Source organism: Spermophilus citellus, assembly GCF_964194105.1.
Source record: "Spermophilus citellus genome assembly, contig: SCAFFOLD_147, whole genome shotgun sequence".
Taxonomy (NCBI): Eukaryota; Metazoa; Chordata; class Mammalia; order Rodentia; family Sciuridae; genus Spermophilus; species Spermophilus citellus.
The window spans coordinates 533,509-559,540 of record NW_027672876.1 but is presented as its reverse complement, the minus strand read 5'-3'; the positions used below and the strand labels follow the sequence as shown (position 1 = coordinate 559,540).

At 42.4% G+C, this 26,032-nt stretch overlaps 1 pseudogene across 1 annotated transcript in view; it reads right to left on the bottom strand.

Annotated features, from left to right (window-relative positions):
• The window catches only part of LOC308640489 (chemokine-like protein TAFA-3), an 86,243-nt pseudogene extending 61,146 nt beyond the window's left edge, over positions 1–25,097 (bottom strand). Inside the window, exons 1-3 of the transcript in view lie at positions 24,776–25,097; positions 23,667–23,816; positions 22,695–22,829 (exon numbers count right to left, since the gene is read on the bottom strand). The product of the transcript in view is annotated as a chemokine-like protein TAFA-3 (transcript). The remainder of the gene's footprint in view (positions 1–22,694; positions 22,830–23,666; positions 23,817–24,775) is intronic.
• Between the last annotated feature and the right edge of the window lie 935 nt (positions 25,098–26,032).

The window sequence follows — 26,032 nt, the reverse complement described above, 5'->3', positions numbered from 1 at the left end:
AGAAGAGGTAGAAAATCTGTGAAGACATACCTGGAATGGAAAATGCACAGGAGTGAACCTTGGAGGTGGTAGAGGAGATTACCAAATTAAGGGACAGGGTAAACACTCCACAAATATGGAGCTCTACTGGCCTAATGACTTCATGAGAAACTGCCTCTAAGGGTGGGAACTTCAAATACATGTTGTTGTCAGGAGCTTTAGCTTCATTTGTAGTGAGACCATCAAAGCTGGGTCTGCATCTATGTGACTTGGAGGACATAGTATCTTATTTTCCAATGAACATGAGGCAGCAGTGAATCCTCTCTTTGTAGGTAAACTGTGGCCACTTGGGGCTTAGTGTCTCCCCATGTGATCTGTGAAGCAAATTGGTCGTCCTCCATTTTTGATGGTGTTTCTTCAGCTGCAATGGAAGTTTGGTGTTTATTTCACAAAATACAAGGAGATAAAGTGGGACACAGTGCTGGAGGGAGTTCTGTCATGTATGGTGGGTCAGGATCTGCAGGAGAAAACACCAACTGGGTTGCTATTCCATACAGCTTGCCCCCTTGACTGTATCAACCTGATTCTGAACATTGCCCTGAAAACTCTCCACATAAGAAGATGCCTTTACATATAAGGGTCTGCTCACTGCACCATGTCAGTCACAAATCATTTGGAAGCCAATGGAAGATCCACATGGCCCCACCACAGATGTTTTATCACACACCTGCACTCCACTGCTCCAGCCCCACTTATCAGCAGGCTCAATCAAACTGGCATCTCTGTTCTACACCATTTTCAGGAAATCTAGTCAATCAAGGCACTGTCTGGTAAAGTCATGATCAGCAACAGGACATCAAAATGTTCTCCAGTGCCACCTGGTCATTGGAATTTCAAAAATTTCATGGTATTTATCTAGCCATATTCCAAGGATTATGTAGGAGACACTGTGTGTTTCAATTCATTCAGGAACCATAAAATGGTGAGCAATCTCCTTTCAGTGAAAGATCTGGAGAACTCTCACAGGCAAGGCTTCCCAAAGATTGGCCAAAAAGTCATAAGAAGCCAGGAACATTGAGGTCTACCATGTGAGGTCCATGAGTGTTTTGACTCTCAACTATGGCTGCCAAGTCTTTAAGAATAAAATCATGGGATATCCTGGCTGAGATTCCCAGTGCTGTGAGAAAAGCCAACCTGGACCTAGATCTCAGTTTCCAACGGCGACTCTCATGCATGGCTGCCTAAAATCCCTACACAATTCATGGAATTACTTCTAAGAGGTCAGTGCCAAAACTCAGTATCCAGGGGGAATCACACCAGAGTTCAAGCTGAGGTTGACCTAGTCATCTATTCCAACCACCACACAAATGACCACAAATAAAACCAAAACACTCCCACATGGCGCTCATCTTCTTCCATATAGACACTTATCATAAAATCTGGCTGGAGGTTTCCATTCAGGGTGCAGCCCAAGACAGTGTCCAAAATAACCTCTCATACCCCTCATTTGCTTAAGTCACAGTGGCCTAGAAACTCTTCCTGAGAACCAGAAGAGATCAAATAGGCCTGCTGTTAATACTGCTCCACTTCTCAAATTTGAGGTCTATGGACTGTCGGGTATAGATTCTTTATGTGAATTCGAATCTTGAGAAAACCCAAGCACCTATGGACTAGCCTCTGCAGGGCTTTGAAGAACTCATTTGACCCAGCGGATCCCTATTCTCACTTCACAGAGGTGAAGAGTCTTACAGAGAAAGGTGAGAGCCCTCATCCACCATGACTGCTCTTTTGCCAATTTTGTTTTGGATACATATATGGGATATTTATATAGTTTCATTGGGTGCTGATATCTAAGCCACAGCCTCACACAGGGCCAAGAAGCTAATTCAGACACATCCCTTTACAAAGCAATTAACCAAAGAGCCACAGGTGATGCCCCTTCATTTCCATTTGGAAACTCTTTTCTTCAGGCTTTACAAAGGTTTGGCCTGAGACAAAGACTTTGCTGACATTCAGGGAAACAGTACAATAGGTAAGAAAAAGGCCGAGGGACAGACTTTTCCACAAGATTAATACTATGGCACTGAAACCTCTTGATCATTCCTCTTGGGTTTTTATGTAGCCAAGTAGGGTTTCTCTACTGAGACTTTACTGGTCACATTGATGTCTGAGTTTTCTGAGATGCTCGGCATTCCCTTCAGCTATCCAGTACATGGCCATGTCACAGAGCTTAAAGGTGGTACATATCTTGGACACAAAACCATGAGCCTGTTCTGGAGAGTGGCCAGAATTCAGGAAGAATGCTGGAACTTAGGAAGATAGTAGGTGTTGCCCAAATATAAGGCAAGCTGAAGTCCATTCATATATTGGGCAGGATGAATGCTGGGAAGCTTTCCACTAGACAGGGCACATCCACTGATGCATTCTGTTTTCTAATGTCTACCACCACAGACACAAAGGGCTACATACACATAGAAACACTCGCCTTGAGCCAAAGACTCACTAGAAACAGTCCACTCCAAACCGAACAAACCCCCTTTCCTACATATTCTCAGAACATGAGACAAAACAACAAATTCAAACACACACTCATAAAGGCAGCTCCTTTCCCCAAGTAGGTCTGCAACTATCCAGAGTGTCTTCTGAATGGTGGGCCATACTATGTTCCCCAGCAGTGGCCTGTCCTGTCTCAGATATGGTCTCCTTGGCCAACTCTGTGAAGTTGTCAGGAGCAAGCGATGAGCCACTACCTACTTTCTTAGGAAAGTTTCCTATTCAGAGCTTTCCTGTCATTTGGCTATCCTCACATCACTAGGTACCAAGAAAGACTGACTCTATCCTTGATTAATTCATACAAGTAAGACCACTGGGACTGGGACTGGGACTGGGACTGGCTCTGTGTGCCTTGCTACCTGGATCCCAAGTTCAGAGAGTTCCATCACCAAGGAATTGAGGTGAGGTCACTTCCTTCATGGAACTGAATGAAGTCACTGCCTTGGCAACCACTTTGTCCTAACAGTTACTTTCAAGGGTCCCATGAGATAGAGGCTGCCCCATCTTCCTGTGACACTTTCACAAGATAGAATGGTATATAAGCCATAGGCACCTGGGAACAGCTAACCACACAGGCCTGGTTTGGTCCATCTCCCCTGATTTAAAAGAGAGAGGCCGATTCAGAAACATCTCTTCATCCTGACTGGGTTCTTTGCCATGGAAGATGACTTTTGCTTTCTTAGGTCCTATATAGCTGCCAGCATCTTCTCCAGGGATCATTCCTGCATCTACCTTTGAGATTCTCATCAGGTGAAGAATCCCCTACATTACTGTATTGTAAGATCAACTCTGTACCTGCTCTTCTGTAAACTTAGATTGAGGGACAGTATATGGTTCGGTTAATAACATGTTGGATTTGGGTTAGGAATCATTCTGCTGGATGAATATTGGTATTGGGAACCTGTGATATTTATAAGAATATATAGGTGAAATATAAGTATGAAAACAGAAATCTAGGTAAGATTTGAAGCACAGAAGGCTGTTGGGTCTTTGATTGGGATACATAGGTTTGAATTATATTCTGCACAGCTGTATCAGATAAATCAATATACAATGGCATAGGATCTTGTACCTCGGATTATTGAATGTAGAAGAGAACATCCAGTCAAAAAGTGATAGTCGGTTGGAAGATAGCAAGATAGTTGGTAGGTTTAGGAAGAAGAGTAAGTATAGGATTTGGGCCAAAAGTTCTGTTGCAATAGGGTTTGGGTTACAGAGTGAATGTAAATGTCAGCACATGTGAACAGTCAGTCACAATGATGAACTGGGGAAAATATGTAGGAAAGCAGTTATCAATATAGATATTAGGAAATCAAGCAAAGTGTAAAGTGAGTGATAGGATTAGACATTTTCAACAGGGGGGAGGTTGAATATATAATCTTAGGAAGAAACAAATATGTAGTCACCAATAGGAATGAAATTTCAAAGCATTAGGCTACATGGACATGGATGTTTTTAGAAATCCATGCTCAATTTAATTGAGGCTTTGGTAAAATTCTAAGTGTGACCTTTGCATTTTGTGTCCAGAATATTACTGTGATGAAATGAATATGTAGATCAGGTGAGATGACTATTTTTCCACCATTTATGGGAGCAATATTTGAAGACCTATAAATTAGTATTGGGGTTACAAATAGGTGTATACTGTGTCTATGTATATAGAGATGATGCATAAATAGACCATACTGTCAATAAATAATATAAGTGGTTCAAACTTTAAATAATGGAATGAATTGATATCTTAAAATATACATGAAATCTCATATTGATATACATATATTCATTCCAATCAGTTATACATCTCTTAGTAATATTAGGGTTACTGGTTATCATGAAGACTGTGTGGGTTTTGCTTCAAAAATTATTATGCAAATTGAAAATAATGTGTTTAAAAAGAAGTCTCATGAAAAGGCCAGTCAAGAAACATGGAGAAATACATGAGTTTTGAAGTAGGAAGTGATAGAATGTGAATGAAATGCCTAAAAACTTGTGAACTTGTGGATGAAAGCATATATCCTATGATGTGCATAAACTGCAGAAATGGTAATGAACCAATGTTGAATAAAAATTAACATCAAAATACACATCATGACCCATAGGAATCTACTTGCATTGATGTGAAACTGGGGTCAGTTACTGTATAAATATTAGAATTTGTATGCACCATTCAGTGAAGTTAGTTTTCAGTACTAGAAAATAAATATGTATTTCAGGAAAATGAATATTTCTGAGAATAATCTTGTGAAAAGTTGATTATAAATCCACATACATAAACATGAATGAATTTAGGGGTGTATAAAAGGACACATATTTTTCATATTTTGAAAAATCTGATATATATATATATATATATATATATATATATATATATATCCATTAAATAGTATCAGTATATATGCCAATCTAAATTCATCATGGAATATATATATATCATCCACAGGCCCAAAAATATTCATTTTACTGAACATGGTTTTATGTATAATGTGGGTCAACTAGGAAGCTCACCCATATGTTGAATTTTCAGTTTCATCAGCATTTAGGGGGAGTAACCTTTTCTCACAATTTGTATCTGCTAAAGTCAGCGACTTCACAAGAATACCTGTGATACCTGTTTGGATTCTATATATGCATATAAAAAATGTGCTGAATAGGTTACAGAGAAACGGAGACAGGGATTTACATATTTGTTAACTTTAAAAACTCATGGTGAAGTACTGCAATGTAAAGTTGACTAGATTTATAACACATAGCCTTGATAAAGCAAAAGGCAAGTCCAAGTATACACCATGCCTCCTATGAACTGCCTGTACTTCTTTTCTGTTAGGTTTATTTTTCTCCATCATGTTAGGATTAGTAGTCAGTATCTAGTAGGGTATGGGTTAGTGTCAGGGACTCAGTATTTCAAATGGAAAATAGGAAAAGGAATCCAATCTGTATGCAAAAATGTGCTACACAAAAATCTTCCAACTCTCTTCCAGAACACTGACTTGACATTAACATTGCCCCAAGTAAGACACAATTACAGGAGAAGAGGAATAAAATCTGTAAATACATATCTGGAATGGAAAATGCTCAGGAGTTCACAACCTAGGAGGTGGTAGAGGAGATTCCAAAAGTGAGGGACAGGGTAAACTCTCCACAAACATGAACATCTGCTGGCCTAATGACTTCTTGAGAAACTGCCTCTGAGGTTGAGCACATGAAACATATGTCGTTGTCAGAAGCGTTAGTTACCTTTGTACTGAGATCATCAAAGCTGGGTCTGCATCTATGTGACCTGCAGCACATGGTTTCTTATTTTCCAACGAATATGAGGCAGCAGTGCTGAATCCTCTCTTTGTAGGTAAACATTGGCCACTGGGGGCTTAGCGTCTCCCCTTGTGGACTGTGAAGCCATTTGGACATCCTCCACTTTTCATGGTGCTTCTAAAGCTGGACTGGGAGTTTGGTATTTGTTTCATGAAATACAAGGAGTTCAACTGGGACACAGTGCTAGAGGGAGTTCTGTCACGTGTGGTGGGTCAGGGTCTGCTGGAGAATACACCGACCGGGCTGCTATTCATACATCTTTCCCCTTGACTGTAGCAATCTGATTCTGAACATTGTACTGAAACCTCTCCACATAACAAGATGCCTTTACATATAAGGGTGTGCAGGTGCACCATTTCAGTCAAAATTCATTTGGAAGCCAATGGCAGATCTACATGTCCCCACCACAGATGTTTTATCACACCAATGCACTGCACTTCTCCACTTCTGAGCAGGCTCCAACTTACAGCCATCTCTGTTCTACACCATTTTCATTAAATTTACTCAATTCAAGGCACTGTCTGGTATAGTCATGATCAGCAACAGGACATCCAAGGGTCCTCCAGTGCCGCCTGGTTAAGGGAATTTCAAAAATTTCATGGTATTTATCTAGCCATATTTCAAGGTTCAAGTAGGAGGCACTGTGGGTTTCAATTCGTTCGGGAACCATTAAATGGTGAGGAATATCCATTCAATGAAAGCTCTGGAGAAATCTCGCAGGCAAGGCTTCCCAAAGAGTGGCCCAAAGGTCACATGAAGCCAGGCCCATTGAGGTCTACCATGTGAGGTCCATGTGTGTTTTGACTCTCAACTATGGCTGCAAAATCTTTAAGAATGAAATCATATGATATCCTGGCTGAGATTCCCAGTGCTGTGTGGAAAGCCACCCTGAACCTAGATCTCAGTGTCCAAGGGTGACACTCATTAGTCACCTCCTAAAATCCCAACCTAATTCATGGCAATTCTTCTCTGAGATCAGTTCCAGAACTCAGACTCTAAGTGGAATCATACCAGAGTTCAAGCTTAGGGGGACCCAGTCATCTTTTCCAACCACCACAAAAATGACCAAAATTAAAAAAAAAAACAACACTCCCACATGGCCCTAATCTTCTTCCATATAGACACTCATCATAACCTCTGGCTGGAGGTTTCCATGAGGGGTGCAGCCCAAGACAGTATCCAAAATAAGCTCCCATGCCCCTCATTTGACTACAGTCAGGGTGGCTTGGACACCCTTCCTGAGAACCAGGAGAAATCAAATAGGCCTGCTGTTAATACTGCTCCACTTCTCAAATTTGAGGCCTACTGACTGTCAGGTATAGATTCTTTATGTGAATTGCATTCATGAGAAAATCCAAGCACCTATGGGCTAGACTCTGCAGGGCTTTGAAAAACTCATTTGACCCAAAGGATCCCTATTTTCACTTCACGGAGGTCAGGAAACTTACAGAGGAAGGCGAGAGACTTCATCCACAATGACTGCTCTTTTGGCCATTTTTGTTTTGGATGCACACATGGGATCTTTATTTAGTTTCATCAGGTGCTGAGAATCTAAGCCTCAGCCTCACACAGGGCCAGAAGGCTGATTCAGACACATCCCTTTACAAAGCAATTAACCAAAGAGCCACAGGTGATGTCCCTTTATTTCAATTTGGAAACTCTTTTCTTCTGGCTTCACAAAGGGGTGGCCTGAGGCAAAGACCTTCCTACATTCAGGGTAAGAGAACAAGAGGTAAGAAAAAGGCCCAAAGTAGGATTTCTCCACTGAGACTTTACTGGTCACACTGAAATCTGAGTTTTCTGAGATGCTTGGTATTCCCTTCAGCTATCCATTACATGACCATGTCAAAGAGTTGGAGGTGGTACATATCTTGGACAGAAAACCATGAGATTATTCTGGAGAGTGGCCAGAATTCAGGAAGAATACAGGAACTTAGAAAGATAGTAGGTGTTGCCCATTGATTAAGCAATCCGCAGTCCATTCATAAATTGGGCAGGAAGAATCCTGGAACCTTTCCAATAGACAGGACACATCCCTTGATGCATTATGTTTTCTAATGTCTACATCCACAGACACAGTGAGATACATAGACATAGAAAAACATGCCACGTGCAAACGACTCACTAGAAACAGTCCAATCCAAACCAAACAAACCAACTTTCCTACATATTCTCAGAACATGAGAAAAAAACATAAATTCAAACACACACCTACAAAGGCACCTCCTTCCCCCAAGTAGGTGTGTGACTATCTGGAGTGCCCTTTGACTAGTGAGCCATACTATGTTCCGAGCAGAGGCCTGTGCTGTCTCAGATCTGGTCTCCTTGGCCAAATCTGTGAAGTTGTCAGGAGCCAGTGATGAGCCAATACCTTCTTTCTCAGGAAGGGACCCTGTTCAGAAATTTCCTGGCATTTGTCCATCCTCTCATCAGTAGGTATCAAGAAAGACTGTCACTGTCCTTGTTAAATCCAAACAAGTGAGCCCAATGGGACCAGGACTGGGACTGTCTCTGGGTGCCTCGCTACCTGGATCCCAAGTTCAGAGAGTTCCATCACCAAGGAAGTGATGTGAGGTCACTGCCTTCAAGGAACTGAGTGAGGTCACTGCCTTGGCAACCACTTTTTTCCTAACAATTGTTTCCAAGTGTCCCATGAGATAGAGGCTGCCCCATCTTCCTGTGACACATTCACAAGTTAGAATGGTATATAAACCATAGGCTCCAGGGAACAGCTAACAACACAGGCCTGGTTTGGACCATCTTCCCTGCATTGAAAATAGAGAGGCTGATTTAGACACATCCCTTCATCCTGACCGGGTTTTTTGCCATGGAAGATGACTTTTGCTCTCTCAGGTCCTACATACCTGCCTACATCTTCTCCAGAAATAAGTTTTGCATCTAGCTTTGAGGTTCTCAGCAGGTTTAGGATCCCCTACATTCCTGTATTGTAAGATCAACTCTGTACCTGCTTTTCTGTAAAGTTATTTGAGGAAACAGTGTATGGTTAGGGTTAATATCATGTTCGATTTGGGTTAGGAATAATTGTGCTGGATGAATACTGGTATTAAGAACCTGCGATATTTATAAGAATATATAGGTGAAATGTAAGTATGAAAACAGAAATCTAGGTAAGATTTGAAGCACAGAAGGGCATTGGGCCCTTGATTGGGATACATAGGTTTGAATTACGTTCTCCACAGCTGTATCATATAAAACAATATACAATGGCATAGGATCTTGTACCTCGGATTATTGAATGTAGAAGAGAACATCCAGTCATAAAGGGATAGTTGGTAGGATTAGGAAGATAGTCAATAGGTTTAGGAAGAAGAGTGATCATAGGATTTGGACCAAAGGTTTTTTTTGCAATAGGGTTTCGGTTAGACAGTGAATGTAAATATCAGCACATGTGAAGAGTCAGTCACATTAATGAACTGGGGAAAATATGTAGGAAAGCAGATATCAATATAGACATTAGTAAATCAGGCAAAGTATAAAGTGAGTGATAGGATTAGACATTTGCAACAGGGGGAGGTTGAATACAAAATCTTAGGAAGAAACAAATATGTAGTCACCGATAGGATTGAAATTTGAAAGCATTAGGCTACATGGACATGGATGTTTTAGTAATCCATGCTCACCTTCAATTTAGGCTTTGGTACAATCCTAAGTGTGATCTTTAATTTAGTGTCAAGAGTATTACTGTGATGAAATGAATATGTAGATCAGGTGACATGTGTATTTCTTCCACCATTTCTGTGAGCAATATTTTGAAGACCTATAAATCAGTATTGGGGATACAAATAGGTGTACCCTGTGTCTATGAATATAGAGATGATGCATGAATAGACCACACTGTGAATAAATAATATAACTGGTTCCAACTTTAATGGATTGAAATGATATCTTAAAATATACATGAAATCTCATATTGATATACATACATTCATTCCAAACAGTTATACATCTAATGGTAATATTAGGGTTACTGTTCATCATGAAGATGTGTAAGATTTGCTTCAAAAATGATTATGGACATCGAAAATAATGTATTTGGAAAGTAATATAATGAAAAGGCCAGTCAAGAAATATGGAGAAATACATGTGTACTGATGCAAGAAGTAATTGAAAGTGAATCAAATGTCTATAATTTTGTGAACTTGTGGAAGAAAGCATATATTTCATGATGTACATAAACTGAAGAAAATGTAATGTACCAATGTTGAATAAAAAATAATGTCACAATACACATCATGTCCCATAGGAATCTACTTGTGTTGATGTTAAACTGGGGTCAGTTACTGTAGAAATATTAGGATTTGTATGCACCATTCACTGAAGTTAGTATTCAGTAGTAGGAAACATATATGTATTTCAGGAAAATGAATATTTCTGAGAATAATCTTGTGAAAAGTTGATTATATTTCCACATGCCTTAACATAAATGAATTTAGGGAGTGTATAATGAGACACATATACTTCATATTTTGAAAAATCTCGAGTGTATATATATATATATATTAAAAATATATATATACTTTTTAATATATATATATATATATTAAAAAGTAGCAATATACATGCCTAACAAAATTCATCATGGAATATATATCATTCCTAGATCCAAAAATATTCATTTTTCTGAACATGGATTTATGTATAATGTTCTTCAACTAGGAAGTTCACCAATAGGTTAAATTTTCACTTCGATAAGCATTTAGGGGAGGTGATCTCACAATATGTATCTGCCAAAGTCAGTGATCTCACAAGAATGTATGTGGGATACCAGGTAGGATTCTATATATGCATATAAAAGTACATGTTTTAAATAGGCTACAGAAAAAGGGAGACAGGAATTTACATATTTGTTAACTTTCAAAACTCATGCAGAATTATTACAATGAAAAGTTGACTATATTTATAACACATAACCTTGATAAAGCAAAATGCAAGTCCAAGTATACACCAGGCCTCCTATGAACTGCCTGTACTTCTTTTCTGTTAGGTTTATTTTTCTCCATCATGTTAGGATTTGTATTCAGAGTCTAGTACGGTATGGGTTGGTGTCAGGGATTAAGTATTTCAATGTAAAAGAGGAAAATGAACCCAATGTGTATGGAAAAATGTGCTACACAAAAATCTTCCAACTATTATCCAGAACACTTCCTTGACCTTAACATCACCCCAAGTAAGACAAAGTTATAGGAAAAGAGGAAGAAACTCTGTGAAGATATATCTGGAATGCAAAATGCTCAGGAGTTCACAAACTTGGAGGTGGTAGAGGAGATTTTAAAAGTAAGGGAAAGGGTAAACACTCCACAAACATGCAGCTCTACAGGCTTAATGACTTCTTGAGAAACTGCCTCTGAGGTTGGGCACTTGAAATATATGTTGTTGTCAGGAGCTTTAGCTTCCTTTGTAGTGAGACCCTCAAAGCTGGGTCTGCATCTATGTGACCTGGAGTACATGGTTTCTTATTTTCCAATTAACATGAAGCTGCAGTGCTGAATCCTCTCTTTGTAGTTATATTGTGGCCACTGGGATTTACTGTCTCCCTGTGTGGACTGTGAAGCCATTTGGTCACCTTCCATTTTTCATGGTGTTTCGTCAGCTTTACTGTGAATTTGGTGTTTATTTCATGAAATACAAGGAGTACAAAAGAAACACAGGGCTTCAGGAAGTTCTCTCACGTGTGCTGGGTCAGAGTCTACAAAAGAATTCACCAACTGGGCTGCTTTTCCATACAGCTTTCCCCCTTGACCGTAGCAACCTGATACTAAACATGACCTGAAACCTCTCCACATAACAAGATGTCAGTACATATAAAAGTCTGCTGGCTGCACCATGTCAGTCACAAGTCATTTGGAAGCCAATGGCAGATCCCCATGGCCCCACTGCAGATGTTTTATCACACACCTCCACTCCACTGCTCCAGGCCCACTTCTTAGCAGGCTCCAACTTACTGGAATCTCTGTTCTACACCATTTTGATGAAATCCAGTCAATCAAGGCACTGTCTGATACATTCATGATCAGCAACAGGACATCCAAAGGTTCTCCAGTGCCACCTGCTCATGGGAATATCAAAAATTTCATGGTATTTATCTAGCCATATTTCAAGGATGAAGGAGTAGGCACTGTGGGTTTCAATTCATACAGGAACCATTAAATGGTGAGGAATCTCCTTTCAATGAAAGCTTTGGAGAACTCTCGAAGGCAAGGCTTCCCAAACAGTGCCCAAAAGGTCACATGAAGCCAGTCCCATTGAGGTCTACAATGTGAGGTACATGTGTGTTTTGACTCTCAACTATGCCTGCCAAGTCTTAAGAGTAAAATTATGTGAAATCCTGTCTGAGATTCCCAGTGCTGTGTGGAAAGCCACACTGGGCCTAGATCTCAGTTTCCAAGGGCGACTCATGCATGGCCTCCTAAAACTCCAACACAATCATGGCAATACTTCTCTGAGGTAAGTTCCAGAACTCAGTCTCTAAGGGGGATCACACCAGAGTTTAAGATGTGGTTGACCCAGTCATGTCTTCTAACCACCACACAAAAGACAACAATTAAAACCAAACACTCCCACATGGCCCTCATCTTCTTCCATATACACATTTATCATAACCTCTGGCTAGAATTTTCCATGAGGGGTGTAGCCCAAGACAGTGTCCAAAATATGCTCTCATGCCCCTCATTTGCCTAAAGTCAGGATGGATTGCACAACCTTCCTGAGAACCAGCAGAGATCAATTAGGCCTGCCCTTAATACTGCTCTGCTACTCAAATTTGAGGCCTTCTGACTGTCAGGTTTGATTCTTTATGTGAATTGCAGTCATGAGAAAACCCAAAAACCTATGGGCTAGTCTCTGCAGGGCTTTGAAGAACTAATTTGACCCAAAGGATCCCTATTTTCACTTCACGGAGGTCAGGAAACTTACAGAGGAAGGCGAGAGACTTCATCCACAATGACTGCTCTTTTGGCCATTTTTGTTTTGGATGCACACATGTGATCTTTATTTAGTTTCATCAGGTGCTGAGAATCTAAGCCACAGCCTCACACAGGGCCAAGAGGCTGATTCAGACACATCCCTTTACAAAGCAGTTAACCAAAGAGCCACAGGTAATGCCCCTTAATTTCCATTTGGAAACTGTTTTCTTTAGGCTTCACAAAGGGGTGGCCTGAGGCAAAGACCTTCCTGACATTCAGGGCAACAGAACAATAGGTAAGAAAATGTCCCTAAGCAAAGTTTCTCCACTGAGACTTTCCTGGTCACACTGATATCTGAGTTTTCTGAGATGCTAGGAAATCCCTTCAGCTATCCAGTACATGGCCATGTCACAGAGCTTGGAGGTGGTACACATCTTGGGCACAAAACCATGAGCCTGTTCTGGACAGTGTCCAGAATTCAGGAAGAATACAGGAACTTAGGAAGATAGTAGGTGTTGCCCATCAATAAGGCAAGCTGCAGTCCATTCATAAATTGGCAGGATGAATGCTGGGATGCTTTCCACTAGACAGAACATATCCATTCATGCATTCTGTTTCCTAATGTCTACAACCACAGACTCAGTGGGATACATAAACATAGAAACACTCGCCATGTGCAAATGAATCACTAGAAACATTCCACTCAAACAGAACCAAACACCTTTCCTACATATTCTCAGAATATGAGACAGAACCACAAATTCACACACACACCCACAAAGGCACCTCCTTACCCCAAGTACGTCTTTGACTATCTGTAGTGTCCTCTGACTGGTGGGCCATACTATGTTCCCGAGCACTGGCCTGTTCTGTCTCAGATCTGGTCTCTTTGGCCAAATCTGTGAAGTTGTCAGGAGCCGGCCATGAGTCAATACCTTCTTTCTCAGGAAAGTTCCCTCTTCAGAACTTTCCTGTCAATTGGCCATCCTCACATCAGTAGGTACAAAGAAAGACTGACTCTGTCCTTGGTAAATCCAAACAAGTGAGCCCAATGGGACTGGTACTGGGACTGGCTCTGGGTGCTTCACTACCCAAATCCCAAGTTCAGAGAGTTCCATCACCAAGGAAGTGAGGTGAAGTCACTTCCTTCAAGGAACTGAATGAGGTCACTGGCTTGGCAACCACGTTGTCCTAACAGTTGCCTCCAAGGGTCCCATGAGATGGAGGCTACCCCATCTTCCTGTGACACTTCCACAAGTTAGAATGGTATATAAACCATAGGAACCTGGGAACAGCTATCCACACAGGTCTGGCTTGGTTCATCTTCCCTGCATTGAGAAGAGAGAGGCTGATTCAGACACATCCCTTCCTCCTGACCGGGTTGTTTGCTTTGGAAGATGACTTTTGCTTTCTTAGGTCCTTTCTTAGGTCCTACATAGCTGCCTACATCTTCTCCAGAAATTATTTCTGCATCTACCTTTGTGGTTCTCAGCAGGTGTAGGATACCCTACTTTCCTGTATTGTAAGATCAACTCTTTATCTGGTCTTTTGTAAAGTTATATTGAGAAAACAGTGTATGGTTATGGTTAATAACATGTTCAATTTGGGTTAGGAATCATTCTGCTAGATGAATACTGGTATTGAGAACCTGTGATATTTATAAGAATATATGGGTGAAATATAAGTATGAAAACAGAAATCTAGGTAAGATTTGAAGCACAGATGAGCATTGGGCACTTGATTGGGATTCATAGGTTTGAATTACTTTCTGCACAGATGTATCAATATACAATGGCATAGAATCTTGTACCTCAGATTATTGAATGTAGAAGAGAACATCCAGTCAAAAAGAGATAGTAGGTAGGATTAGGAAGACAGTTGGATTCCAGAGATAGTAAGTAAAGTGATTTCTACAGACCAAAAAGAAGATGATTTGGCTCAAATCCATAACAGCTGATATTCAGAACTCCAGCTCCCTACAATAATATAATTCTATATACTTAAACATTGTTAAAGTTTTCATGAAATGGTCAACAGATGTGATTAATTGTGTGCTTCAAATAACAAAATATCTCCTATTAAAATGGAATAATTTGCCTAAGTTCAGAAATTTACAAGGATTTTTGCAAAATGTGAATAAAAAAGGAATTAACAGATAGGGAAGAGAAATTAGAAGGCTCTAAGTATGGATTTAATAGAAGGAAAATGTGTTTCTGGATAAGAGTCTATATGATTAAGTAAATAAGAGGGTTTAAGCAAGTGATAAAGAAGGTCTGTGTACATTGGTTATATATGTAAGTTTTTTGAGCAAGTAATCTTGAAGGAATTAAGCATTATACAACTATGGTTAAACAACAACTGTTATTTTGCAATATTGTAATATGTTATTTCTTTAAGAGCTAAACTTGATTAATATAAAACATCAATGTAATTGTGGTACTATTACTCTTCTTTATGTATTAAATGTGTTCATATTTTCCAGGTATATAAGTCTTTAAGATAAAAGCTTTAAAAAAATTATATCAAGCTGGTGTTCTCCAAAAGGTTACATGGTAATATTAGACTTAAAAATAACATATTGGAGATTTATTTATATCATTTAATGTTCTAGAAATGGACCTGTTATCAATAAGATTAATATGAAGTTCTATACACTGGGTACAATTTAAATGTAATATCATATTGTATTAGTTAGTATTCATGTGACATCAAGCAACAATATATGTAAGCTTTATAAAATGATATTTTAAAACAAAGATCAGTTAAATAATAGAACACTTTACCTAAGATTTATAAATCTTAACCTTACCTGAGATAAGGCTCTGCCTCCCATCTTACTATATGTCAGAATGACTCCAAAGTAGGCCAGACTTCTGCTAAAGCCCAGTACTCTTAATTTAAGGTGAAACTGATTTTGCTGGATGTTTATGATCAAAACTTAAAGTTAAATTAAAATGGCCAAGAAAACTAATATTTCACTCTTACAGTCTGAGTCAGTCTGAAATCCAGGGAACAGGGTACTTCTCTAAAGAGCTTTGCAACTCTGGGCCACATAACCTCCTGATCAGGGAGATTAATGAGACCACTGGAGAATGAAAAGCCAATCCGTGCATTTGCTGTGAATAGGAGGGTCATTGGAGACAGGAGACATACCTGATGCTTCCAAGGGAAGCCGCATGGACCCATCCTAGCACAAATGGCACTAGCAGAACTAAGAAGCTGCTCTCAAGTTCCCCCATGAGCAACCCCTATGGGAACTTGGCTGACTCTTAACAATAGATAGAAACAAAGTCAATTTTGACCAGCTTGATCTTAAACACCTACCAAAAAACTTAAGCCAAAAAGTCATTCCTAGAGGTAATAAAAAACAAGAACAGCTAAAAAAGAGGAGACAACAACTGGGCCAACAGGCTCCATGGGGAATGTTCAGTCAAGTATGGCCTTAGCTCCTCACCCTCACAGGATCCCTATTAGTCCTCTTTATGTTTCTCCTAATAGGACCATGTATGTTAAATTGCCTACAGAAGTTCCTGCAACATCAGATACACAAATTCACCAACCAGTTGGTCAATCAACCACTTCTTTAAGACTACCAGCCCTGATGCCCAAGACAGAGACCTACGACTCATGACCAACTCCTCTGGCTCCAGAGACTCTGCCCATCTAAAACCCTCTCTAACCCTTTTTTTTCTAGTTTTCACAATCCCTCTTTCACTTCATAGGAATGAGAACTACTCTCCAACAGGTCCACTCTGCTTATTCTGTCTGCTCTACAGTTTCCCCACAAGGAAATATCAAACCTAAACTCCCCACACCTCAGATGAGGAGCCACTACCAGGCAAAGACTGGTAGATCAACTTCACTCATGTGCCTAGGCACAAAATCTTTGCTACCTACTTTCTTTGGTTGATACTTTTCCACATTGGATAGAAGCCTCCCCTACATCCAGGGAGATTGCTAACACTGTCACCTCCATCCTTATCCAGCAGATCATTCCCAGGTTCGAACTTCCTGCCTCCATCCAGTCAGACAACAGTCCAGCCTTCACTCCTCAGGTTGTTCAACTAGTCTCCAAAGGCCTCAACATCACTTGGAGGCTCCACATCCCCCACCAATCCCCAACACTTGGGTAAGGTTGAGAGGCCTAATGGCATTCTCAAGGATTATCTCACTAAACATGCTATTGAACTCAGGCTTTTCTGGCCCAATCTCCTGCCATTGGCCCTCACCTGAATTCAGGTAGCCCCAAGAGCTCCCTCAGACCTTAGCCCCTTTGAGCTACTCTATGGGCACCCTTTCTTAATCAACCAAAGCTTTCTAATCACTCCTCCTCCCCTTGTGTCCTACCTGCCTAATCTCACACTTCTATGCAAACTCCTAAGGGAACATGCAGACCAGTGCCTTCCTGTTCCATTCATTGCCTCAATCCCAGCACAACCACCAACTGAATTGGACCCTCTTCAACTGGGTGACTCAGTCTTACTTCAGGAACTGCATTCTCAATTGTTGGAACCTCAATGGACAGGTTCTCTTGGTTTAGAAAAACTTGAATTCAGGAGAAAACAATATATGGTAATATAAGTCTCACAATTTATTGGTTTATAAGTTCCACTCATAGTTAAAGCATATTTAGTCATATTCTAGCATATTTATTTAATAGAATACATGTGAAATCTAAAATAAGAAAATAAGCTATTTGTGGTATTAAGGCAGTATCAAACCTATGGGCTGAGCTATATCCCCAGCTCTTCTTATTTTTTTTTTTTTTATTTTTAGGCAGGGTCACTCTAATTGCTGAGATTGGCCTCAAACTTAGGATCCTTCTAAGTCATTGGATTACAGGCATGTGCTACCATGCCTAGTAGAAATAAACTGTCTTTAAATGACTGATATGGGGGAAAAGCATTGATTTTGGAACAGGATCTGATTTTGAGTATCAACTAGCTGATAACTCTGGGCAACTCACACAAACTGTAAAATTTCTCATTCCTTCATATTTAAAAGAGGGGATATCTTATATATCTAATTCATAGAAATATGATGTCTAAAACCATTTAAATAATTTGTTGTTACTCTTTTTGAAATAGGAAATTCAAGTAACATTTAAAAGTCTAAACTATGTCATTACCCTTGCAGTATTGCAAGGGTAATGACATAGTTTACCCCAAGTACAGGTAAGTGGGCTTCACTTTGAGGAAATGGCCCTTTGGCAGCATGATGCTAACCTTTGACCTGTAGAAATGAATGCCCAGAGGAATGTAGACACATCAGCAGTGTGTACTACATAAACCAGCACTCCAGGTCAAATGGCTGGTTTACAGTACCATGAGAATACAATTAGGCAAATTCATAATGTGAGAAATAATATAGGATAAAAGACTAAGTCTCTTCTACAAGTTAGTTGCTTTAGGGAATAACTGGGGGAGGAAAGTGTTATAGATTAAAAAAGACTTAAGAGATGCAGGTGGACCAAGGGCAATATGTGACCTTTGCATATCCATTTAAATATAAGAACTGTATTTTTATAAACCAGGAAAAAAAAAACAAACTGAACATGGACTGAATATTAGGCAATATGAAGAAATTGTTTATGTAGTTGGCCGTGATTGTGATATTGAAGCAATACTATTTTTAAAAAAATCCTTGTTTATCAGAGAATTTACAAAATAGATTAAAAGTATGGTAGTAACAGTTGGTTAAATTGAGGTGATGGGTGTGGGGATTCATTATGCTATTCTATCTGTTTAAATCCTTATAAAAGTGAAGAACAAAAAAGGAGAGAATGAGAAGAGGTGAAGGAGGGGGAGGAGGGGGATGGGATGAGGAGGAGGGGGAGGGAATGAGGAGGAAGGGGAGGGGGAGGAGAGGAGGAAGGAGAGAGGAGGGTACACATCAGACAACCTGGGTTTGAATACTGACTATCACTTTCTAAACAAGATGAGCAAGTTACTTAAACTCTGTGTGCCTCAGTTTCTTTAATCTGCAAATTAGGCTAATAATGGTGGCTAATTCATGATTGTGATAGTGAGTTAATATCAGTAAAGTGTCAGAACAGTGCTCTGTAAATATTAGAGCTTCTTATTCCAAGCGTGAATTCCAATTTGTAACAGCAGGCAGGGGGGCGGGGCATCCAGGGACTGCTGCCCTCTGGACCCTTTGCAGGTGGCAGTGGGGGAGGTGATTATGCAAAAACCTTGCATCTGCATTTGGTGGGAAAGTAGAGAGATGTTGGGGGAAGGAAGCACCAAGGGAAGGAGAGTATTAATTGACAGCTAGTTGGTTTGGAGAGGAGGTGCGGCTTTCTGGGTTTTTGCTTCAGGGCCAGAAAGAGGTGACATTTAACTGCCAACAGTGGTGAGGCCACACAAGGCAAAGTGGGAGGGGGCTGAAGGAAAGCCCAAAGATTTAGCGAGTGCTGGGAGACCTGGGGCTGTGAGTGCTGCTGCTTGGTTCGCTCCCCCAGCCAAGGGGCCCCAGGCTCTGGAAGAGGAATCATCAGGGGCAGTGCCGTACCCATTAATTACTACCCACAAATAATTCCCTGGCCATGGCTGGACGTCATAAACATGCGTGTGAGTGGCTGGTCACTCATCTAATGGTTCTCACCCTGGAAGATAAGTAGTGTGCAAATTTCAAAGAGCTCATGGGACCAAAGTTATATCTTCCTACCTCAATGCAAACCTCTGAAACCAAAGGAAGCATTAATGCCCCACCCTGGAAAAGAGGTTTCTCCTCATAGTTTCTCTCCAGCAGCCTCAGGACACTTAGCCAAAGTGAGGATGAGCAGTGTTTGCGGAATTGCTTGAGAGTAGTCCGGGTTCCTCTCCCTCCCAGTCAGCTCCTGGCAGGGTGGAAATGCCTCTGAGTTCACCCCTGCGGAGTTCTGGATGGAATATTGGGTTTGCTAGGTTCAGGAGAAAACCTGTTAACACATCCTAAATAGCCTTGATGGGCCTGGGGAGAATTCTCAGGGCCCAGAAGCTGTTCTTCCTCTGCTGATTTTGCATCTTTCCACCCTCCACTCAAAGGGACCATTTTGCCAATGGCGGATTTGAGAGCTCTTTGGGTGAGGACCAGCTATAATTATTCCTAAGAGCTTGGAAATGAGAAGAGCCAGAGCAGCTTGGTGCAATGGAAAGATGTTGGAATTTTCAGTTGGAAGAACTGGTTTCCAATTCCAGAATTGCCACCTGCTTTTTTGTTTAATCTTGGACCAATCAGTTAACCTGTCTGGTCCTTATTTGTAAAGTGAAAAGCCCTGGTGATCCCCACCATCACAGAGGCTGCATCCAAGCTATCATATGGTGCCAGCTGACCCTCAGCCCTAGACAAAGGCTCCAGCCTACCACCTCAGCAGATGAATTTGAAGTGACAGGACTTTGTCCAGCCCTACACTCCTCCCAGACTTTCTCCTGGAACCAGAACTTCTGAGAGCGTCACAGGCTAAAGACCACAAAAGAGATGGGTCAGAGCAGGCAATGGGGATGCCAACCAAGCACCCCCACTGCAAGTGGGCTGAGTGACCTCTGTGTTATCATGGAGCCTATTTGGAATTTGGGGGGCTTAGGGCAGAGTGGAGACAAAGTGACTCTACATCCTGGTGTGTAAAGATTCTGGTTTATTGCAGATAGGAGAACAGTAAACTTGGTCAAAGTGTCTAGCATATTCCAAGAAATATGTTGCTACTGTCCAGCCAATGCTTTACAGGGTCAGGTGTAATAAGGAAGGTCTAGGTTGGAATTCCAATGTCCACACTAGTGAAAGGCTGCAGTCTTAGAGATTTGAGAGACCAGGCTGTGAGCTCATGGGATAATCATCTCAACCTCAGCATTCTGGGGCTCAGTTTCTTTTCTCTCTCTCTCTCTCTCTCTCTCTCTCTCTCTCTCTCTCTCTCTCTCTCTCTCTCGGTAATACTGGGGATCAAACCCTGACCTCTCACATATACTAGGCAAGTACTCTACCATTGAGTTACACCGACAGCTCTTTTTATTTTGAGACAAGGACTTGCTAAATTTTCCAGGCTGTCCTCAAACTTGTGATCCTCCTGCCTCAGTCTCAGAGTTGCTGGGATTAGGTATGCGCCACCACATCCAGCTTTCTTATCTGTTACAATAAGCAAATGAACAGAAACATGAGGTGCTTGGATGAGGCTGATTCTAATGACCTGTGCATTCCATACCCAACAAACAGCTCAAACATGCTGTGACTCCACAGATGCTTCATTGCTTTCCTTCCCCAAGTCAATCCAATCCCATCTAAATGAGAGATTACTGGCCTGGCATAAGGAAGAAAGCTTTCCTTCAACTTGTTAGCAGTTTACCATGGAATCAGGATGGATGGAAAGGTGCTGATTGTGAATTCTCATCTTTGTGCCTTGTGACCAGGGAGTAGCCAAAGAGCTTCGAAAATTTTATCCCCAAACTCCTATTATGCCCTCAGCAGGTGGTTCAGAAGTCATGGTGCCAAAGACTCTCAATGACCTAAATTATCTGTCTTCAATTCCCCAGCCCAACCGGATATTCCTTAAGGGCAGGAATTGGGTCTTGAACTTCTTTGTCTCTAGCAGAGCACAGTCTTCAAGATATGTGTTTGGAGATCCATCCATATCTGCTTAGAGACTTGATTAAAATCAAGAGAGTTAATGCTGAATTTGACATGAAGCATGAGTCCAGGTAACTGAATTTCTAAATTTGCTGGGTGATGACTGGATGCCATTCTTCAGTCCAAGGCTCAATCAAGCTTCTCCTGTCCAGGCTGTGATCCCTAAGAGCTATCGTGTGACCTAAACAGCAAACAATAGAAGACAAGGTGGATCCATTCCATTGTGCCAGAGACTCTCCAGGATACACAGGTCACATCGCTGCTGGTCCCTTGCTCCTGAAGCAGTCCAGGCTGCAAAAGTGGCCCAGCTGGATCATGCAAACATAAATCAGGCATGATTTACCCATTATTTGCTTCCATGTTACTGTACAAATTGCAAGCACAGTGTAGGCTTTATGGGCTACAAACCTAAACATATAATGTGGTGACAAATGTCACAAGCTCTGTGGTGGGTCTCACTCTCATCTAGGCTAAGGTATATTCAGAATGGCTGTCTCCTTTCTCTGCCTACAGATAAGATGCTCTATATCTAGTCAAACTCCCTGCTCCATTTGTTCTGTGCTCTGGGAAAATTGTTGCTTTCTTCAAAACTGTTGAGGCTGCCTTTCTTTCTCTTATTGTTTGTTTGCCTGTTCGATGTGTGTGGTGATGGGCACGGAATGTAGAAGGCAGTGCCTTGGCTTGCCCCACAATGTCACTCATCTGTACAAATGGTGATGACAAAGAGATGCAACTAATTAACCATGACATGCATGGAATTGCTAACAACTTTAATAAAATTTTAATTACCCCTTGTTTCATGGGATAGGCAACAAACCATGAAAATAATAATCCTCTTGGGTGCTGTCACAGCAGACATAGCAATTTGACTAGAGGAAGGGAGGTATGAACTGTTTGGAGTTTAGAATTGTGGGAATGGGGGGACAGTCCATGGAGAAGTGTTGGGCAGAGTGACTACTATACCTGGAATTCAGGTAGGAGGAGAGACTCCTCCCTGAATTATCTAGATAGCTTCCCCAATTCCCCACTTTGTTTGTATAGACTTGATGTTTTCCAGAAGCAAACTCACTATAGGCAAAGAAGAGAAAACAAGGCATATGGACCATCAAAAGATCTGCCAGAAAGACACTCCTGGATTTCTCATCCAGAGCCCTAACACCAGTCCTCAGAGTCTGACTGTACATGGAAGGACCACCTGGGGATGCAGTGAGTATCTCACTGCTCACAGATACCACCTTGGGTCATGCCATCCTGGATCCCCAAGGCTCCTGTGCCCCCTTGGCTGCCCCAGGTGAAAGAGGAAGAAGAGGAGTAGAATGAGGTGTCCACCTGGATACCTTAGTGGGTTTTGACTTTGTGTCCACTGCTGCAGCTCCATCCTGACAGGCCTGGGAGCACCTTACACTCCTTCCCTGGCAGGCAGAGCTCCATCTGACACCACCACCTCTGCAGGATGATAGAGTGCTATTGGGGCAGGAGGCAGGAGTGCAGCTCTAAGCTCTCTGCAAGCACAGCCAGCAGTCAAGGGGGGGTCTGTGAATGAGGTACACATTTCCACACACCCCTGGCATGGAGTCCCGTGTTTCCCTTGTCTTCTGCCTACTCTGGGATGCCCAGAGAGAAAGAAATGTTGAGGCCTGGGGACATAGCCCTACCAACTTTAATCCTACAGGTCCCAGCATCTCACCAAAGACATTGAGGGGGAAAGGAGGTAGGTGAAGTTGTCTCTGAGGCAATCATGTCATTGGCACAGAGGTACCAATCTTCAGCTTGGTGTGTGTGAGCTACTATGCACGATGTGCAGAGGTCCACAGACCAGGAGGGCACAAGCTGGCATGCATGTGATCACACTGGGCATGGTTACTCAGATGCCACTTAAGCATGAGAACAGAAGCCAGAGTGGGTAGGTGGGAAAGGGTGTTGTGAAGGAACACAAGTGTTCATGTAAAGGCAGGGTTGAGAGTAGAGCATGTGGAAGAGGCTGGGGAGAGAGCAGTAGGTGAAGAGCCCACGTCTGAAAGGCTGTGTGTGGCAGAAAGCCTAAAGTATGAGGGAACTTGTCTGTCGGTGTAGGCTGGGCAGTGAGGGACAGCACACAACAAGAGCTTTCCTTGTCTATAACACAGAGATAGTCATATCTGCCCTCCTGTCCCCCAGAGGGTGCCCCATCATTTGAGACTCTGATCATGAAAGCCCTGAGATGGGTATGAAATTGGATCCCCAGAAGATGAAAAGGCCCAACCAGACCTCCTTATCTCTCTGCTCAGACTCTCACTGACCAGGGCCTAGCTTCTCACTCACCATCCTCACAGGAGGGCTTTGCCCCCATAGTGCCAGCCACCTGGCTGGAAAAGCAGGAGCATTTTATGGTCTGGGAGTGCTCCTCGATGTGGTTCCTGTGGCAGCAGCAGTGAGAAGCGATCACCTCACAGGTGCCCTGTTTTACAAAGACTGATGGGGCCAGCCACATCAGATCAGGTCCCCAGCCCAGGCCTCCAGCCCTGCTCCCCTCCCACCCACCTGCTGGTCCTTGAGCTGCTTCTACCTGCTAGGGAGAAGGCCTTTCCTTCCTTCCTTTCTTGTTTGTGTGTGTTGGGTGGGAACTACTAGGGATTGAAACCAGAAGACCTCTACCACTGAGCCGCACCCCCAGCCCTTTATATTTTATTGGGAGACAGGGTCTTGCTCAGTTGCTGAGGCTGGCTTCAACTTGCCGCAGCCTCGGAAGTCACTGGGATTACAGGTGTGCACCACTACACCTGGCTGGGGGAAGGTTATTTAAGAGATTTCCAGGGCTTTGGTTTTAGCTCACTGATGGACCACATGCCCAGCAGCATCAAGTCCTGGGTTCGATCCCCAGCATCACACACAGAAAAAATCCAATGGCAGGGGAGAAAGAAGCAGATGAAATCTTCCTGTTCCTAACCAGTGAAGCCGCACTCATCACCCTTTGGCAGACCCTGGGTCTGAGCAGAAGAAAGCTGAAGTCCGGCACCAGGTTCCGCCCCCACCTCCCTGCTTTCTCAGGGTGAGGGCAAGGGCCCCAGGGCTTACAGTACGTGGGGAGGATCATCCACTTATATAGGCTTCAGCCATCCCAGAAGGAAAACCCCCGAATTAGGCCAGGAGGCTAGACTTAAGCCCCCACCCGAGGGCCTCTCTCCCTGCAGAACACCTTCTGGCCTGGAAGGGACAGAGAATAGTGGGTCTGCCCAGGCATCCTCCTGGTGGGGATAGCAGAAGGAAGCAGTTGCCTGGGTGATGAACAAAGGAGGAGTCAGAACCCTGAAATCTATGGATTTTACCTTGCCTCTGAGATCTGCTCGCTGTGTGGAACAGGGTGGGGTGTTATCCAGTTTTCCAGGTGTGCTGGAAAACCTCCTTCCCAGTCCCTGCCGCCTCCCCCTAACCTGTGGCAGTGGGAGGCTGCAAGGAAGCAAAGGCCAGGAGGGTCCACAGCCACATCAAGCACAGTGCCAGCAGCCAATGGCCTGAGTTCCAGTTCTGCACGGCCCTTTCACTCATCCTGTGGAGAGAAGGGCACACCTCGCATAGCTCCAGACAGGAGGGGCTCTCCTAGTGCCCAGCCCTAGTTGCTTCTCTGTGCTATGCCCTCTGGGAGGCAAGGGTGGGTAAGATGCCCACCTTGTCCCCAAGCAGCTCAAAGCCTGGCACAAAGTCACTATAGGAAGCGATGGATGCCACAGAGAACAGGGGAGCAGGAAGGGAGGACCTGAGGAGGAAGTGACATTTAAAAGGGGTCTTAGAGCTGGGCACAGTGGCACACTTGTAATTCCAGCTGCTTGCGAGTCTGAGGCACGAGCATCCAGAGTTCAGAGCCAGCCTCGGCAAAAAGCAAGGTGCTAAGCAACTCAGTGAGACCCTGTCTCTAAATAAAGTACTAAATAGGGCTAGGGATGTGGCTCAGTGGTTGAGTGCCCCTGAGTTCAATCCCTGGTATCCCCCCAAAATTTAAAAAATGGGCTGTGGTGTGGGAGGAACAATCATGCTAACTCCCATTTTTTTTTAGTTCTTAACCCAGGCATGCTCTTGAATCCTTCATGACTATTCCAAAAAGTAGGGTAGTTATTACCTATTTTATAGATGAGCAAATGGAAACTCAAAAAGTCTGGACACAACCCAAACAGCCACCAGTGAAGGACTGGCTAAATGCTTTGAAGAGAATCTGGGCAGTCTCTTCCAAACAGCTGTGGAAACACAATGGAAAATGCTTTATTTAATGGTGCATGCAGTGATCTCCAATGATGATCCACTGTTAAGAGGGAGCAGCAACATGTGGGACGATGTGTATAAAATGTGTAAAAGAGAGGGATTATTTATGCTGCTTGAATAGGTATAAACTAGCTCTGGAGCCACATGTGGTGGTCTGTACCTGTAAATCTCCGCAACTCTGGAGGCTGAGGCAGGATTGCAAGTTGGAGGTCAGCCAGGGCAACTTAGTGAGAGCTTGTCTCAAAATACAATAAAAAGGGCATGCACTTCGGAGGCCAGATAAGTCTGGCTGAAGATTCCTTAAATCGTGTGTCCTGCAGTGTCCTGTTAGTAGGTTCTATACCAGGCTCCGATGTCATTGGTGTAGGATCCATATTTTAATACTGTTCCTAAAATTTCATTTAATACCAACATGTCTTTGACTTGATTTTATT